This window comes from Ochlerotatus camptorhynchus, unplaced genomic scaffold (assembly GCF_037179485.1).
Source record: "Ochlerotatus camptorhynchus isolate MF236.1 unplaced genomic scaffold, CSIRO-AGI_Acam_v1.1 ptg000551l, whole genome shotgun sequence".
NCBI lineage: Eukaryota > Metazoa > Arthropoda > Insecta > Diptera > Culicidae > Ochlerotatus > Ochlerotatus camptorhynchus.
Genome location: NW_027041034.1, coordinates 102,112 through 120,716, shown reverse-complemented (window position 1 = coordinate 120,716; position 18,605 = coordinate 102,112). Strand labels below are relative to the sequence as shown.

At 41.0% G+C, this 18,605-nt stretch overlaps 1 pseudogene; it reads left to right on the top strand.

Moving 5' to 3' along the window:
* LOC135713388 (probable lysine-specific demethylase 4B) overlaps positions 1-18,349 on the top strand; it is a 112,295-nt pseudogene extending 93,946 nt beyond the window's left edge.
* Positions 18,350-18,605: the final 256 nt, after the last annotated feature.

Here is an 18,605-nt window from a genome sequence, read left to right as displayed (position 1 = left end):
TCCTCAATATATTTAATGAAAATTATAAGATTTAATGAACCGTTTCCATTAAAGTCGCGCGTGGAAAAAAAAATAAACCTAGATCCCGACTGATAAAGCCAAGTGAGAAATTGATACAGATTTAAGAAGATTTATCAAGTTCCCTCCACTCTCCGAGCATAAAGTTGCGTGACCACTTTATCCACCGCTCCTGCGTGATCACGTTGTTATCCAGAGGGACTGGACGGTGACGGTCGTACGCTTCGATGACAGCTACTGAGCAGCACTTTTCTATCTATCAACTGCCTGGGCCCTGATTTAGATCTCCCATTTCTGTCTCCACCAATGGACCAACAACGCGACGACGCGACTCGAACCCAAACCGGATGGATGACAGAGTGAATGAGCTGCCGATAGTATCAGCGCAATCCGATTCAAACTGCCACGCCGTCCGTCAACAGGTCTTTCTGGGACTTGGGCTAGCTAACTGGTCCAACAGGCTTCGGGATAGAGACAGAACACGGGCGAGGAAAGATGCTCTACTGAGATCGTCTTGATTTGATATTTGATGATCCCTCACCGAAACGAGATAATTCATGCCCGTTGGAACTAGTTTTGCCTTTATTAGTGTAATTTAGACCCCTAATGAATTTTCAGAATCCCAACGAGTAGCGAGGGCCAATTTTGACTGGCTGCTCTTGAACTATCGATTGGAAGTTGGGATGGATGTTTGTTTTGATGGAGCTGAAATTATCCACTTTCTTGCGGGCACGGTTTTCTCCGTTCCCCCTTGCAACCCTTTGAGGTTGCACAGCAAAGTGGAAGCCCGTCCACAGCCAACGGCACTAATGAGGCAAATTTACGGATTTTATGCTGTGGGTAAACAAAACGCAGCATGAGCAACAATTTGAAGGAATTTGGGCAAATAGAGCACTCGAAAACGAGCGGGAGATGCCTTCCAAAAGGTCCCCCCAATTATTGCGGTATTTCCGAGCCAACGGACGGGCTGGAATATCAATTGTGTTCAGAACCCGAATTCGGCTGAACGGGCACTGGTTGGTGGTGGTGGTGATGGGAAGCCAATTATTACGCGATGTGCAATTGATGGGCTTGCTCTTTTATGAATGGACTATTTCGTTGGCTGTGGGTACAGAATACGTTCTGTGATCATGCTGTGCGATTGAATTAGAACAAATTTAAGTTTTCATGATCGTTCTTGAACAACGGTTCATGAGATCATTATCAGCTATCGATCACAGTGGTTCATCCATCCGATTTGAGTAATTTGTGAAACGATTTCGCAGAGTTTATGTAAAATGTCTGTTTTGGGAATATTACTACTTACTGTTAAAAAGTTCAATCATTATCGGCATTTAGCCGGGAGATTTAGAAAAAAATGTGGAATGTACCACATGAAACCCATCCACTATCTCAGCAAAATCCACATTTCTTCCTTGATGTTTTTTCCGTCGATCTTGTTTCCCGTACTGAGTACCAATGCTACCGATGCCAGCGAGGCAGCTCTCACACCTGGACCCTACCTATCGACCCATCAACTCATGAACCGGACCCTACCTATCGACCCATCAACTCATGAACCGGTGCTTTACTTCCCTTCCGAACGAAGGCGTGATCAGAGATGTTATGCCTCAGAACATCCCGGCGACGCCAACTGGGATTGAACCCAGACCTGCTAGGGTGAGAGATAATCACGCCTACCACTACACCATCGGCGCCGCCTAAATCCGCCCTTGGCCATAAGTTCTCTCAATTATTACACGAAACCGAAAAATTAACCAAAATTAAGTTCTTTTCACTCATCTCCCATGTTCCGTTCAATAAGCTAATTTTCAGTAAACCGCTTATAGTAGTTTGCATTTGGCTACGGCAAAAATAATTACTTACTCGTATGTATTTGCTACCCAAAATTAAGTTCAATTGACTCAAATTTGAGAATATCCCATACACTCACTAGTAGCTTATTGAACGATAGTCATGAGAAAGTCGAATCTCTCGTTCCGTTTTGACAACAACAAAAAGTGAGAGTGGGATGCAAAACTCAAAATTACCCAACATTAAGTAAAAAGAACTTAAATTTAGGGTAAATTTTTTTCTCTGTGTACTCAATACCATTCAGAGAGGAAAGTCCTTGCAGCAGATAGCCATCTCTTTCATTACCGGCTAACTGCAGCAGTGTTCGTAAAAATGGTTTACCCCAGAAAAGTTTATTTAAAGATTTGGTATCCTGGAACAAGTTTCTTGGTAAAACAAACTCCTTCTTCTGGAAGAATCTGTTTCGTGATTAATCCCTCTAGAAATGAAATGCAAGTTTTGCTTTTCACTTATGTGCACATGGTGTCTTGAGTAAAATGGTAGAAAAGGTTAGAGGGTGGTGTCCGTTCGCATTGTTGACGTAGGACAACGATATTATGTAGCTGCTGTATCCAGGCCTGAAAATGCTCATTACAGCTACTTTTCAAAATTATGAACTTTATTAATATTGTTTATATGTAAGATGAGAAGAGGAGGTAAAATTTGTGTATAACATAAAAAAACTTGTCAAGCGTCCAGAGTGTCACAATTAGCGATATCTATAACGAAGAGTACTCACTCATTTCGATTACTTATTACAGCTAAAATATCTAATTGTGACCCTCTGAAAGTAAAATTTACAGGTTTTATCTGTCTAACACATACTTTACGTCCTATTCTTGCATCTTACATAAAACAATTATTATTATTATATCTTATAGTTTCATAATTTCGAAAAGTAGCATTTTAGCTGTAATGAGCATTTCCAAGCCTGGCTGAATCTGTAGCTCCAGGTGGATAACAATAATTGATAAAACTAGTTAACTGTTAAAGTTGGACTGTAAGTCTGTGTTAGGGGAGTGCTTTCCAGTATTAATCAGGATGGCACCAGCGTCGGTGGTGTTGTGCTAAACGTGATTGCTTCTAACCCCAGCAGGCCTGGGTTCAGTCCCAGTCGGCGCTGCTGGGATTCTTCTGAGGCATAAATTCCCTTCGGAAGAGAAGTAAAGCCGTCGGTACCCAGTTCATGAGTTGATGATGGGTCGATAGATAGGGTCCAGGTGTGAGAGCTGCCATCCTGGCGTTGGTAGCATTGGTACTCAGTACGGAAAACAAGATAGACGGAAAACAAATCAGGATGGTGTTTAGGGTTTTGGTGGTTTGAGGAAAGTCTAAAAAGCAAACGAAAAAATGTCGTCACTGTCATTTAAAGTCGAAAATTTTGAATTGGTGATTGGGGGTGGGCATCCATTATTTCAAATCAGGATTTTTAACAAAAATCAGAACAAATAAATCCTTTATCTTTTTATCAAGATCAAGAAACAAAATCATGATAAAACTCGATAAAATAGGACACCTTGCAACTCTGGTTTTGTGGTTTGTGCGACAGTATTTCCGATCAGGTCTTCACTGCCACTTGTGAACTATGATTAGTGGGCAGTAGGACTCAGAAGCGGCAGGGAGATCTCACTCTCTCATTCCCTCTCAAAATATTTTTTTCAGTATTTTTAAAATTTCACAAGTTCTTGAATGTTGTTTATGGGGTTGTCCATCAACTAACCCAAGTAACAATTTTGGTTTTATGAGGGTTCTGTAGACCATGATTTAGACTTGTAGAATGCTATAAAACTACGATAAAACCAGCAATGTTACTTGGGAAGTAAGCTTATGCACAGCTCTTAAGATCGTAGCTTACTATCCATGTCTTAAATTTAATTGTTTTGTAAATGTCTAAAATCTCTGAACCTTTCCAGTCCCTAAAATTTTAAATTTTGTTGACTAACAGAATCTAAGATTATTTGTGGAGCTTATGAACAGTATTGACCAAACTATTGTGAGAATTTTGGGCAGAATCAAAATTGTAAATAACAATCATTTTAAAAATTTTTTAACATCAACAAATTATGATCTTAAAGAATACTTTCAGACTAAGATTAATCTTCAAGACTGTGGAACTCTAAATGCAATGAGGATAAGATATTTCAAATTCTAAAGCAGTATAAGTAAGATTTTTCCGTGATCCAGGATCTTTGAAAAAAAAACAAGATCAGATGTTGAATCTTCCACGATCACAGATTTAAAATCAAACATAATAATTGGATTATTTTCAGGGTTTTTGAACTTCAAGAAAAAATCTGCATATATGAATGTGTGTATTCCCTCTAACCCCCACTGGCCAGCAGTGTTATTATAGAAGACCTCTCTCTACAATGTCGCATGTATGGTCATTGTAGACAGCTTTAGTCCGGGAGTTAGAAGGTGATAGCGCTATTGCAGATCCAGTAACCCATTTCAGAATGTCTGGAGAGTCACGCTCACTCCGAGGTTACTTTCACTCACAAAAAGAGGCATCACCGTTATCCGTTAAATATTTTTTTCAAACCTGGCATGTATTTAGTTTTATTTTGATATTTATTTTTTTTTTAAAGCAACTGGAAAGCTCTCACCACATTCTGCTCTTCCACCGTCGTTAATTGCTTCCAGTGATGGCATAATCATTTGCTAGTTTATATTTTTCCACGTTAATATGCTCTCAATATCACGCGTGATATTGGAGCAATATATCATGCTTGATATTGATTTTACAAGCTCCTTTGATATTACGAGACTATTCACAACGTGTAAAGTTGAAGCTGAGAATTGAATCGATGCTAAATGAATCCGTTGCACCTCGTTTTCTTGCTATCTCTTTTTTTCTCCTCACCGATGGCAGGCACAAAGCTACTGCTTCCAGCCGTTATGAATGTTTCGGTTACGTTCGGATGTAAAGCAAAAACCATGAAACTCAATCTTACCACAGTTTGGTGAGATTTGCAGCTGGTGAGTTTTGTTAGCTTGATATTCCGGGCTGCGATATCACAGCTTGCAATATCAAGCACAGTTGATTGCTTGTTGATTTTCGTGTACGAAAATCAAGCATGATCTTGAGCATTAATGAGATTTGATTTTTTGATATTTTCCCCTTACTGATTGCTCCTTTTGGAATCCCTTGGACTTTTTCTCTAACGATTCGTATTTCATTCCATGCTTCACCGGCAATTTCGTTCCATCCCAAGTAACAATTTTGGTTTTATGAGGGTTCTGTAGACCATGGTTTAGACTTGTAGAATGCTATAAAACCACGATAAAACCTACAATGTTACTTGGGATAGATCGTCTCTTGGTTGGTCGCCTTTTTTGGTCGGTTTCATGTCCACCATCTGTCATTGAATTTCCATGGTGATCTGGGACGAGGCTCACGTCCAAAGTAGCTGGTCCACTGAGTGCTTCGTGTGCGAAAAGAGAATGAAAGAAATACGAAAAGGATCAGTTTCAAGAAGTGACAGTTTCATCAGATTCTCCAACTAACCATACTCAAGCAAAGCAAGAATATACAAGCTATATTGCGACTGTTACTTGGGTAGGGTAGAGAACTACTTCGGCCAAATCGCCCATTTTGGGCCTATCGAGCAGAAAACTTCAAATGAATCCTTGATTTCAGAGTTAACAAGCCAATAATGCGTTTAGTAAGATACTTGAGTTAATAAGCTACCGAGCGAAGTCAATGAGAACGCGTGATATGAAGGTTTGATCGATTATTCCCAAAAACAAAAGAAGCGCTCCCAGCGAATCAATTTTTATCTTCATCCGATAGGCCGAAGTGAATTCATTGGCGTTTCAATGGCGTTTCAATGCGTTAGGCCGAGTTTAGAATCTGTAGGCCGAGTTTGACGTCAAGAAGCAGTGTTAGACTTTTGACAATATCTCAACGATTGGTTTCTCTTTATCAAATCTTAGGGTACTTATGGAAAGGTAAATAAATTTGCAAGCCATTAGTTATAATAACATTCCGTTTGGTGATAAAATGCGCTAGATTAAGAAATACAAAGTGCGGGTTGTGCTTAACAGGCCGTAAATGGGGTAGTTAACCCTACTCATATGGCCGTCAGAATGGTTCATGGGTTGCGAAGTGAAGTATTTCTGAAAGTGATGCGTAATATTTCTCAATGTTTTGATCTTATCCTTACGCTACCTCAATGTTACATCAAAGACAAGCAGACAGTACACATTGAACAATTATCATTGTAAACCCTACCGCCATCTGTAGTATATACTTTGATGGGCAATACACTCAACAGATGGTTGTAGATGTTAACTTCAAACGCTAGGGAATTGATTTTTTTTTTTTTTTGTTGGGTACATTACCACTGCGACCATTTATTTGATCTATTGTAGTATATTCCCCGGTTTTTTGTTAACCTTATTAGGGTGAAAAACTACTATTAGAAGTAACCATCAACGCCTAACTTTAGGTATATTCCCAGCAAGGAATTATGTGTCGTATGAAACGCACTACCTTACTAGGAGATGAACACCATATTTCAGGGAATTGATTATGTGCACCACAAGTTGCGGTACTACCAACTAATAAACATTTAAATTGACCGTTAAAAACGATTTTGATGAACGTTTTAAGAGTGTTATGTCTGCTTGTCTGTGATCATAACTTCACTATTGCAACTTCTGGTAATCTGCAAAAGTACTTGCATTTTTCTCAGGCACTATTGATCTAGCTGCAATTACTCTCTCATACTTGAAATGTGCCACGACCAAATTGGCACAACGACGCCCTATACGCTCTCTGACCGAAGTGCAGAGAAAAAATCTTCATATATGACTGTACCAAAAGTATTTCCATGAGCATTTCTAAAGAATGCATAGACTTACTTGCAGCTTATCCAGATAATTCTTTGATAAATCTAAATAAATCCTGAGCAGGACTGGAGGAGGACTAAAACAAAAATATAAGGATTGCTTCCGAGATAACTCTTAAAACCTCTCGATTCATGATGAAACCTAAGAATAACTATATGAAATTTGCGAGGAGAGCATCAGTATTAATTAATACTAAGGAAAATACGTGGAAAATACTGAGGAGAATTCCAAACAATCCTAAAAGCGTTCATGGAGCATTCCAAATGAATTCAAGAAATTGAAGCATGATTTATTTAAGAAATTTCAGAAAAAAATAAAAAAAAAATCATTGAGGGAATAGTAAGAAAAATTTAATGAGAACTATTAGAAAAAAATTGGGTGCATTTAATGGAAAATTTCGAAAGAAATCAAAAAAGAGCTCCAAGGAAATTTGGACTTGAATTCCAACATTAATATGAGAAAAATTCTAATCCAAATTACTTGAATTAAATTTCAGTATGATCTAAAGATAATTCCAAGGTAGTTTTGAGTAGAATTCCAGGATGATTTTGAGGATTACTCGGTGGAAATAGGATAATTAAATAAGAATATTCTCCAAAGCAAAGAGTATTCTAAAGTAGGATAATTCAAGGGATAGAAAACTCCTTTTTAATATTATTACATGGAATTCTTTGGAGTATTTAACGAAATTTCTAATGGAATTTCGTGGGAGAATTCCATAAGAATTTCAAGAATCTTGTCGAAGAAATCCTGTTCACAATTCAAAGGTAATTTAAGAATCAATTCCATTGAAGTGTTGGAAGAATGCTTATAAAACTCTGGGGAAAATTCAAATATATTTTTTGGAGAATTCTAAAGGGAATCCAAAGAGTTCGTAAACAATTCCTAGAGAAAACGGAACAAAAATGAAATACTGGAGCAAATATCGAGACTAGAGAAGAGTACCGGAAAAAAACGATCAAGATCCTAGAAAAAGATATAAAATCAAGATTCAGATTTGAGAAAATTTTCAAGATTGCGAGACTTCGAAAACATTGTGAATTATCATGATAAGAAGAGATTTTAATATCTCATGCCATCTAAATGTTGTGACGCCAACAATCGAAATGCTGCACGTTTTAATTTAAATGTATGGGACAAAAGACTTTACAAATTTTAAAAATTTCGGCGCAAACAATTTTTTGAAAAGATATTGCGATATTTTGAGTTGATCAAAAATCAAATTGACTCTTATTTTTTTAATCAATGCGGAAACACCTTGAAATGATTTTTCAAACTGATTTGAGGTATGATCCTTTATTCGATATTTTCCCCTATTCTACACTTTTGCTCAAAATTACAATTAAAAAAAAAACTGTTTGAAATGGGAACTCAAAATGTTACCATGCACTTGACCAAAGGAAACGAATTGTAGACACAATACAAATACAGATAGATACCCAAGCGTGCCCAACCAAATCTATTGTCAGCCTGTTTTTTTAATATATACCTCAATGTTTGACCATCTGTCGGTAGCAATAAATTAAAGAGAAGTGGAACTCAAATTTATTACTTGTAATCCGAATTTGATGTTTTATCGCGACAGTGTTAAGGGATCAGTGGTTTGATTGTTCGTGTGCCCATGCGTGAATAACGTGAAATTCGCGAACTGTAACGCTAGTGACTGAGTGACTAATTCGCACTTTCTACTTGGAAGGTGGAATAGCAGCAGTACTTTCGGGTGCTAAATTTCCTCACTGGTTTCTGTGCGCCATTCGAGGTACGAACGGAAAGAAATATCTCCGAATCCCGGCAAAACACAGAGTCCACGGGTCGAACACATATCTTTTCAGTCAGTTGATGAATCATTAATTAACTTTAAGCAATTAATAAAGTAGGAATGGAGTTTGCTGTTGACACGTAAATCATAACAATTGAGTCCATACCAATGAGTCGTTTCAATGAAGGTTCAAAAAATGACAACAAATTTTTGCCTTAAATGCAAATCTACTGTGTTTTATGTACTTATAGGAACCTCAAACTCTTGTCAATCAGTTGCTTAATGAAAAACCATATTTCGTCAATTGACTGCAGAGTTATTAACTAATGAGCAATTTGTGCGAAAAGTTGAACATGCCAACCCAGTCTGCTTATATCCTAATGGAAAACATCGTTGGCAATCAGCACATACAGAGTTACATTCTCCTCGCAATAAACCGCAATCATCATCCAGCTCTAACTTTCTGCGATTCAGCGTTGTATCTTCCCTCAATCGCTATCAATTTCCATTGCCATCCCCAAAGCATTGACAAAACGATACCGCACAATTGTGGGCGATAAAAGTTTCGCGTCCGGATGTAATGCTTACGACGAGGGCAAGCTGCGAGGAACTCACGGTGGTCCAATAAACACGTATCATCCATAACGATTCACTGGTGAGTGCGAGCGATAGCTAGCAAAGGGAACGATTTGTTTCTACCGTGGAATGATGGTTTCAATTAGAGGAAAACTGGCGAATAGAGCTACCAAAGATGTAGGAAGGTACGCATCGGAGGCCGATAGGCGATTAACCCACTAACATCGAAATGGTACCGATGCGTGTCTTCGGATCCCAAGATGGACCGACCGACAGGCGAGACAGAATTCCTGGTGCCCTGTTGGACACACATATAACGAGTGGTAATTACCCGCAAATATGTCGTTATTGTCGTCGTCGTCCTCGCTTGATACGGAGCGAGCCCAGTGAGATTCCTCAGTCGCTTCCAAGCAATAGTGACAACGGTTTCCAAAACTGGCAATCGGGGACCTTCTATGTGACGGCGACCAACAACGGTGCTGCTGCTGATGAGGAGGGATTCTTCAAATATCACTCCCCGAGTGCACATAATGAGAGACTGGCGTTGGACTGTCACCTGAAGAATTTTAAATAAATCGAGAACGAGGATGCACGTTCCTGAGAAAACTAATTTGCTGTATAAAAAGCAATTTAATTGCGACTATTATACAAAGCATCACATGATTTGCGATCAAATTATCATTAGTTGTGCGTGTGTTTGTAAATTTATGAAACCAGAAATGATTTTTAACATACTGAACTATTAAATTTTATAATTTATGACATGCTCAATAACTAAATCAAACTCACAACAAAACAATTCCGAATATATTTGGCAGTTTTAACAAAGACAACCTTTTGCTTGATTCTACGAATCACTAATCAAAAAATACCTCATTTACATACGCACACGCACTGCTTGCTTCGGTCAGAAACTGAAAGAATGACAATCGTTCCTTCCCATTAGAGAAGCAACTCCTCAATACACAACCACCTGTTTTCACACATAGATTACAGTCACGACAGCCGCCCCCCGACCGCTCATGCCATAATAAGGTGTAACTTATTAAGCTAAATTAGCTAAACCGTAAATTTGGTTCCGCGTGCTGTCGCGCCTTGGTTCGTGGAACATTCCTAGCACCTGTCACACGGCTGGCGATCTTCGGGTCTGATTGACTTAGATTCTCATGCCATATTCCTCTTCTCCGGACGGTTGCTTGATTGCTTGGGGGTCCAATGGAAGATGCGCGTCCAATAGTGCCTTCGATTCGTCACAGCCCAGCCAGTAGTGGTGGTGGCTGACGGCAGTGAAGTATCGCCCGATTGTGTGATTGTCCATTTTTTTTATCATCACCTGGCGCTGTTGGTTGCTTTCTTCAGAAAACATTACGACGAAGCAGCAGAGAAGATGCGGCGGACTAGGTGGACTCCTGCAGTTGCAGGAAATGAGAAAACCAACACCTGAACTGTGTCAATTTCGACACTTTGTAGCTGTTGTTGTTCACGAAACGGATAGCGGACGGTAGATCTATTGTCGTCCCCCTCTGGATTGTTATAAATAAAAGAAATTCAGGTGGTAGTAAAACTGTTTTTATTAGGTGAAATTGCTACATCATTGTAACGCTTAACACCCTGTTTTATGGGTGATTAGGAATCGACGGGTGAGTACCGGGAAGGGTTAAGACGCCTGAGCTGTGTTGAGAAGCTTTTTTTTTATGAGTGCATTTTTAAGGTGCTGCACCTGCTGGAATCGGCTCAAAGCTATGCAGGAAGAGTGGTAATGAACATGAGGGTTTACTTCCTGAACCATGGACGGACAAGTACGTGTGAAAATTTTATTTTATTTAATCTATCGTAACAAATCCATTCTAAGGCATTCTAAGGTTTTATCATAGAAGTTTCACGAACCTTTTGCTGAATTTGAATCGAATCAAACAATTCGACGTCAACATATCATAAGGACTAAATTGCTTTCGTAAACCATTACTTCTTTTCACCATATAAAAAAATATAAAATTTATAACATCATTTCGAAATAGAAGATCGATCGTTAGTCAAAATTAGTTCAGATATATTTTATATGGGTATTTTCGGATTGTGGATAACAGTTGGCAGCAAATTAAAAAAATTGCCTATTTTCATAGATAGTGAAAAAATCAATCTACCTTTGTTATGTACGGAATTTAGTTAAATTAACAGATACGTATTTCGACTACAATGTGCAGTCTTCATCAGTGTCATTTCCACTAATAAAGTTTTCAAAATCTAACCCCCTTAAGTACTCATCCCATTGGTAAAATAGTTAAGATCACAGGTATAAAAATGAAACTACAATATGTTGAATCGGAACCTTACTTACCTTAACAAATCAGGCTAAGGCCTTGTTGTCCTCTGCTGTCCGAAGAAGTCGTCTCCACTCTGCAGGTCGTCTTCTACTTGGTCGATTCACCTTGCCCGCTGCGCGCCTCTTCTTCGTGTTCCTATTGGGTCGCTTTCTAGAACCATTTTCACTGGGTCGTCGTACGGCATTCTTACGACGTGCCCAGCCCACCGTAGTCGCCCAATTTTTGCAATGTGGACGATGGATGGTTCTCCCAGCAGCTGGTGCAATTCGTGGTTCATTCGCCTCCTCCACGGTCCGTCATCCATCTGCACTACACCGTAGATGGCACTCAACACCTTCCGTTCGAAAACACCAAAAGCGCGTTGGTCCTCCACGAGCATAGTCCAGGTCTCGTGGCCGTAGAGGGCCACCGGTCTAATTAGCGTCTTGTAGACAGTCAACTTCGTGCAACGGCAAATTTTATTCGACCGAAGCGTCCTCCGGAGTCCAAAGTAGGCAAGATTCCCTGCCATAATGCGTCTTTGAATTTCTCTGCTGGTATCATTTTCGGCGGTCACCAGTGAGCCCAAATACACGAACTCATCGACCACCTCGATTTCGTCTTCCCTAGAACATCTTCCTTTCATGTATTTTGTATTTGATGCGTTGATGGAAAGTCCAATCTGCCTAACTTCAGCCTTCAGTCTGATGTACGTTTCCGCCACTGTCTCAGAGTTCCGTGCCATGATGTCGATGTCATCGACGAAGCCAAGAAGCTGGATGGACTTTCTGAAGATCATGCCACTCATGTGTATCCCAGCTCTTCTGATCACACCTTCTAACGCAATGTTGAATAGTAGACACGAAAGTCCATCGCCTTGCCGTAACCCCCTTCGACATTCAAAGGGGCTTGAGAGTGTCCCCGATACTCGAACAACGCACATCACTCGATCCATCGTCGCCTTGACCAATCGCGTCAGTTATCCGGAAATCCGTACTCGTGCATAATCTACCATAGCTGATCTCGATCAAGCAGCTGTCTCCGTCGTCAGCAGGTGGGCGCTTTCTGTTGGTTTCCAGCTCTCCGCTCCAAAGAGTGTACGGTGCCATATCTGCCACTCGGGCCATCTGATTCGGGAACCACCGATCACCATCCAGGACCATCCAATTCCGCTTAAGAAAACAGTACGTGTTCTGGGGGTAGTTCTGGGTCGGACTCTAAGTTTCGACCAGCACTTCAGATCGGTGAAAGAAAACTGTCGTAGCCGCATCAACATCGTCAGGACAATCTCCCGCCCGCACCGCTCCAGTAACCGCGAGATCCGCCTTCGTGTCGCCCGGGCTGTTATCGACAGTCGACTTTTCTACGGCATTGAAATTACCTGCTTCGGCACCGAGAAGCTGAACCGCATCCTCGCTCCGGTATACAATACCTACGTACGCATCGTATCCGGCCTTCTACCTTCCACGCCTGCAGACCCTCCCTTTCCGCTATCGATCTGCTGCAGCTACTGCTACGAAAGCCGGTGCCCTCGCTGCTAAGACATCCGGGAATGATAGGGTCTTTCTCCTCAACTCTCCACACTGCAGCCAACCTTGACCTCCCCCCGGTGGCCAGGGTCCACTGGCATGGAGAAAAAAGTTGGCGATCTAACGTTATCAAAATAGATAAGCGGATTAAGAGAGGATTCCAAGCCGGAGATAACTCTGTAGCGTTGAGGCGTTCAGTTGCAGAACTTCTTGGGTCGGTCTATCCGGGGCACATTCATCGCTTTACGGACGGATCGCGATCACGGGCTGGAGTGGGACTCGGAGTGGCAGGACCAAACTCCGCAACAAGTCAAAGTCTACCGGAGGAGTGTTCCGTTTTTTCCGCAGAAGCCGCTGCTATTCTTGACGCAGCCATCACTCCTGCAGATCAACCGATACTTGTGCTAACGGACTCACACAGCGTCATCCAGGCGCTGGAAGCCGAAGCCCCGCGCCACCCCTGGATACAAGCCATTACACGATATGCCCCACCCTCAACCGTTTTTACGTGGATTCCCGGGCACTGCGGTGTTCCTGGAAATGAGGCTGCGGACAGGCTGGCGGGATCCGGTCCATTTGGTCCCTGCTTCACCAGGAACGTACCACTCCTAGACGTCAAGCGTTGGATCGCGAATATTATCATGAAAGCCTGGCAGGAGGAATGGTTTCAGTCGCGGACCACTTTCCTGAGAAAGATCAAAGAAACCGTACGACCCTGGCTAGACAGTCACAAGTACAAGGACCAACGGATCATTTCAAGACTCCGGACCGGCCATGCGAGGATTTCCCACAATTTTGGTGGGACACCCTTCCACAAGGTTTGTCCAATCTGCAGCATCCCTGCCTCGGTGGAACACGTGCTGTGTGTCTGCCCAGAGTTTCAAAGGCTACGCGAACAACACCGACTCCCAGAGAACATCAGGGAGCTACTTGGCAACAACCCCTCGACGCTGGCTGCGCTGATTGCTTTCTTGAAGGACGCCCACCTGTACAACCAAATCTAGCACTCTCGTCGTTGGCTGCACTGTCCGTGTTCTTCCACCTTCCTATTTTCCTGCCGTCGGGGTATCTCTGCCGGACTGGGGCACTGTCTCTTACGGTGGAGCTCTACCTTGTTCGCGCATCCATTCCTCACCACAGTCCCGATGTAACTCCCATTTTACATTAAGTTTTTTTTTTTTAATGTTGTTTCAGAGCCAGTTTTACGTTACGTTAATGTTAGACTGAAACGTTTCCTTAGAGGCAGGCCCTAAGCCTGACCTTCTACTATCAAATGTGGTGAACTAGCCTACGGCTAAAAATCACAAGAATAAAGAAAAAAAAAATCGATCACCTCGTATTGATAACGATCACTGTTATTCCAGTACTAAATTACTTCAGCTCTAGGGAATTTTTAGCAGAACACAGCGACACAGTTGTTGGCTTGCTAGATTACTATATTTAAGCACAAGCTGTAATCGTAACAACTTATTATAATGTTTCAAAATAAAAATAAGTAATTTAATCAACTATTTGATTTAAAAAACTTAAATAATCAATCCACTACTTATATCTTTTCTTCCAACGGCCCTACCGCTGTTGACCGGCACTGTATGCTTCTCATTTTTCACTTATCTCGCTTTATGGCAAACCGGTGCGAAGACAGTGGTAGCCCTTTGGTGTCCACACACTTTCCTTTCCGGACATGTTTGATTGGCTCATTGGCAAACATTGATTAAATTCAAATAAGTATAAATGTATTTATTATTAGCAGTACCCAAGTATAAACATACTTGCCACTATGGATATATCAATTTTTATGTATCACCATAATTCCCAACCTTGTAATCCTGTTCACCTCGAAGCATTCCAAACAATCCAAACCTTATCTCGTTAAACCGACAGGCTTGTTTTAAATAGCATCCAACGCAGCCTGATAATACCAACACCTCGTTTGCGGCAGCAACCTTTAGCAGTGTAGGCTCAATCTCGGCGCACTTGCCTTCCTGCGCTGCTGAATGGCTACAAACCGTACTGGAAGCAAGTGATGGCGCGACCTACCTTGAGCGAAACCTATCGCCCAGTTAAACGGCTCCGAACAAGATAAACTCCTTCTAACGAGCCAACGCCACCCGGGTAGCGCGACTGAAGATAGCCTAACAGGGGCAAAATTTATAGGAAAAATAATGTTTTTCTAACGTTTCAATTACCACCGACCGTAACAGCAGCAGCAGCAGCAGCATCAACAACGGCAATCACGCCAGCAACAACACACATGGGGAGATAGATACTTTATCTTTGCGCATATTAAATTCTTCTACATGGTTCGAGGTGCTGCTGCTGTTGAGCAGGCAAGGGAAAAAAATCCGCACAGATCCCGTTTGGCCAGCAGCCAACGAGATTTGAGAGCACTTTGCCCCAACTACGCTGCCCATTCCACAGTCCCAGCCGCCGAACGGTAGGTAGACAGCTAATTATGAAGAAAACATTGCTAATATTTTCTGCCATTCTGTCGGAGCCTCTCCAAGCGATTGGGAGCGAATCCACGCGGGTAGCTTTATTGATAATTTTTCCTCTTTTCCGCTCTTTTGACAATAAATCATAAGGAGCGATCCACGTACGGCTCTCCGGATCCAGTTGATTTTTCCCCTCCCGAATGCAATTTGCCTCTAAACACTGTTGTAAGCGCTATCAAGAACAAGCTTGTTTCGCCGTTTTTTTGTTGCTTTCAGTGTGCCCACTGCCATCCGCCGGGAAGCTGCTGCGATCTTGGCGAGATAAATGACGACTAATTTATGAACTGTAAAAATATTTGCATCGATTCCGTATGGTTCCAAAGCGCGAGATCGCGCGATGCAAACGTTGTTGTCGCGGCGTTGATGTTTTTTTTTCCCTTTACAAGTTTGACCTTCGTGCGGAGCATCAGAGATGAGCCGAGATAGTGTTTTGTGTGAATGAATGTATCGGTGGCAGGGTGCCGTTATGTTTGTTACATTGTGCTACAAAGAGTGGATCCGATGGGAGAATTGTGGGATGTTGTGGCATTAAGTCATGAAGAAGGGTAGATGATTTACTGTTCGCCTCCTTACTAGAACATTGTAGACAAAGAAAGGATGGGATAGATTTTAAAACGGTTGCCTATGGTGATATGATTTCCATATTAAATAGTCCGTTGCAAAAATCGGAGCCTAACATTCTTCCCCGATTCAAATCCCGTGACAGGGTGCAAATCCCAGTGGTCCGGTTGTAAAGTTTCCTTGTGAGATGTGAGAATTGCGGTTTTCGGAATTACAAAAATAGGACCGTCAAAGCCTGTAACACGCCCGTAAAAACATGATAAAAAGATGGATAAATGGAAGTAGAGAAAATTATACTTGGTAGAGGGTATAGTTTTACTAAGCTGGAGTCCGTTCTAGAAAAAAAAAAATACGAGCTGAAAATTTTCCTGACATTGCTGGTCATTGAGCATATTTGTGCTTCTCACGCAATATACAGATCGAATACTATAATCGTCATGGATTTTTTTTTATTTAAACACTCATCCAAACGTTGTAGACTGTTGCGAGAATTGTGATCGCAAGTGAATATATTGAAGTCAATCCCAAACAGCAACTGAGCTGAGTTTATCCTGACGACGCTGTAATTATTATCACAATTTCTGCAACAAGGTCATCAATTTTAATTCCTTAGGCACGTACATTCTGGAAATACATCCAAACGTCGCAACTGAGTTCGAGATGCTAAATGTACTAAATATATACAAGGCTCTCGTACAGTGTTGCGTTGGCTGGAGACATACACACTTAATCAAGGCTTCTCTGTTCGGTATTCTTTTTACAGATTTCGAAATGTAAATAAAAAAAAAACGAACATTCAGTTATTCTCAATAAAACTACTGATGTTCAGTAGCTTTTTCGACAAACTACTGAATACGGTAATAGTATGTACTGAATTTTCCGTAAAATAACAGCTAACTAAAACTCAGTAAATTTGTGTACCAAGTTTTCAGTATTCATTATGTTTTACTGAACAGTAATTAAACGAAGTTCCAACATTGCTGATATCACCAGTAAGTCAACTAACTTGCGTCATCCTACTCCGCATTTGATTAATATTGTATTAGTGTATACGAAAAATATAAATTTAAGAAAATATCACAATACACCACAAATTTGTAAAAAAAATGCGCGGAGCTAGATGACGTGTGAAATTATGGTTCTTCGCGGTACTCTTTTTTATTATGGCAGTTAGTTTTGTGTAGCATCCTGAAAAATTAAATTATTGTTCTTATTAGCATGAGCAGTATTCCTATTAATGAACGACAAGCTTTCTAAAAAAAAATCACATTTTAAGTCCAGTAAAAGACAAAAGTTATAAAGCAATTGAGTGATGAGTACAACTTGTATCTGGAACACGTATTTGTTGTATCAATCAATCCCGGCTGTTATCGATAGCTCCACCGACCCATTGGTTTTGATTTTTAAATATTTTCCTTTTGTTTTTCTTTGCCTTTTTATCAGATTATTCCACCACCGGAATGGAAACCTCGGAAGTCCGGCTACGATCTCGATGAACTCAATATAACCATCCCGGCTCGCATCTGTCAGGTGGTTGCTGGAAATCAAGGCCTCTATCAGCAAATCAACATTCAGAAAAATGCACTTACTGTGAAACAGTTTTCTGAACTGGCCAATACGGAACGGTAAGTTCTATCGCATGTTCAAACAAATTTCTCCGATGCATATGTGTAACCGCATTTATCAACAATCCCAGGTATGCTACTCCAAAACACTTCGACTTTGAGGATCTGGAACGAAAATATTGGAAAAACATTACGTACGTCGCTCCGATCTATGGTGCCGATGTCTGCGGAAGCGTCACGGATGAAGACTGCAATGTAAGATTATTACAATTCCCATTCTTAGTAACACTCACCTCTAATATAATCTTTTCCTTATTGTCCAGATCTGGAACATCACCCGGCTCGGAACCACCCTCGATTACGTCAATCAGGACTATGGTATCTCGATCGATGGCGTCAATACTGCCTACCTGTACTTTGGCATGTGGAAGACAACCTTTGCATGGCATACCGAGGACATGGATCTGTACTCGATCACCTATCTTCACTTTGGTGCACCGAAGACGTGGTACGCAGTCCCGCCGGAACATGGACGTAGGCTGGAGAAACTAGCCAACAGTTGCTTTCCGACGAGTTGTGTGCGGCGTACCTGTGCCACAAAATGACCCTCATCAGTCCGCAGAACCTGAAGCAGCACAAAATCCCATTCGATAAAATTACCCAGGAAGAGAACGAAATCATGATTACCTTTCCTTTCGGGTACCATGCTGGCTTCAATCATGGATTCAACTGTGCCGAATCGACCAACTTTGCGCTACCACGGTGGATTGAATACGGAAAGCGAGCTACTCAGTGCTACTGTAGTTCTGACATGGTGAAGATCTTTTATTTATTTATTTGTCGTCAATCAGTGTAGACCGTTTTACAATTGTTGTCTTAAGTGCTATTTTTACAATTTTGTCTTTGTTTATATTTTTTATAATATGTCTTAAGAACAAGTTAAAACATTACTTCTAGTTGACGTTATGCGACGAATTAAAATATTGCTTTAATTTGGTTTTTGTCATTGTAAAGTCAATGTTATCGCAGTGCTTATTATATGTATCCATCATTTGGTTCAAGGGTCCAAATTTGGCATAATTCGTACGATGACGATTTGTAGCAAATATATT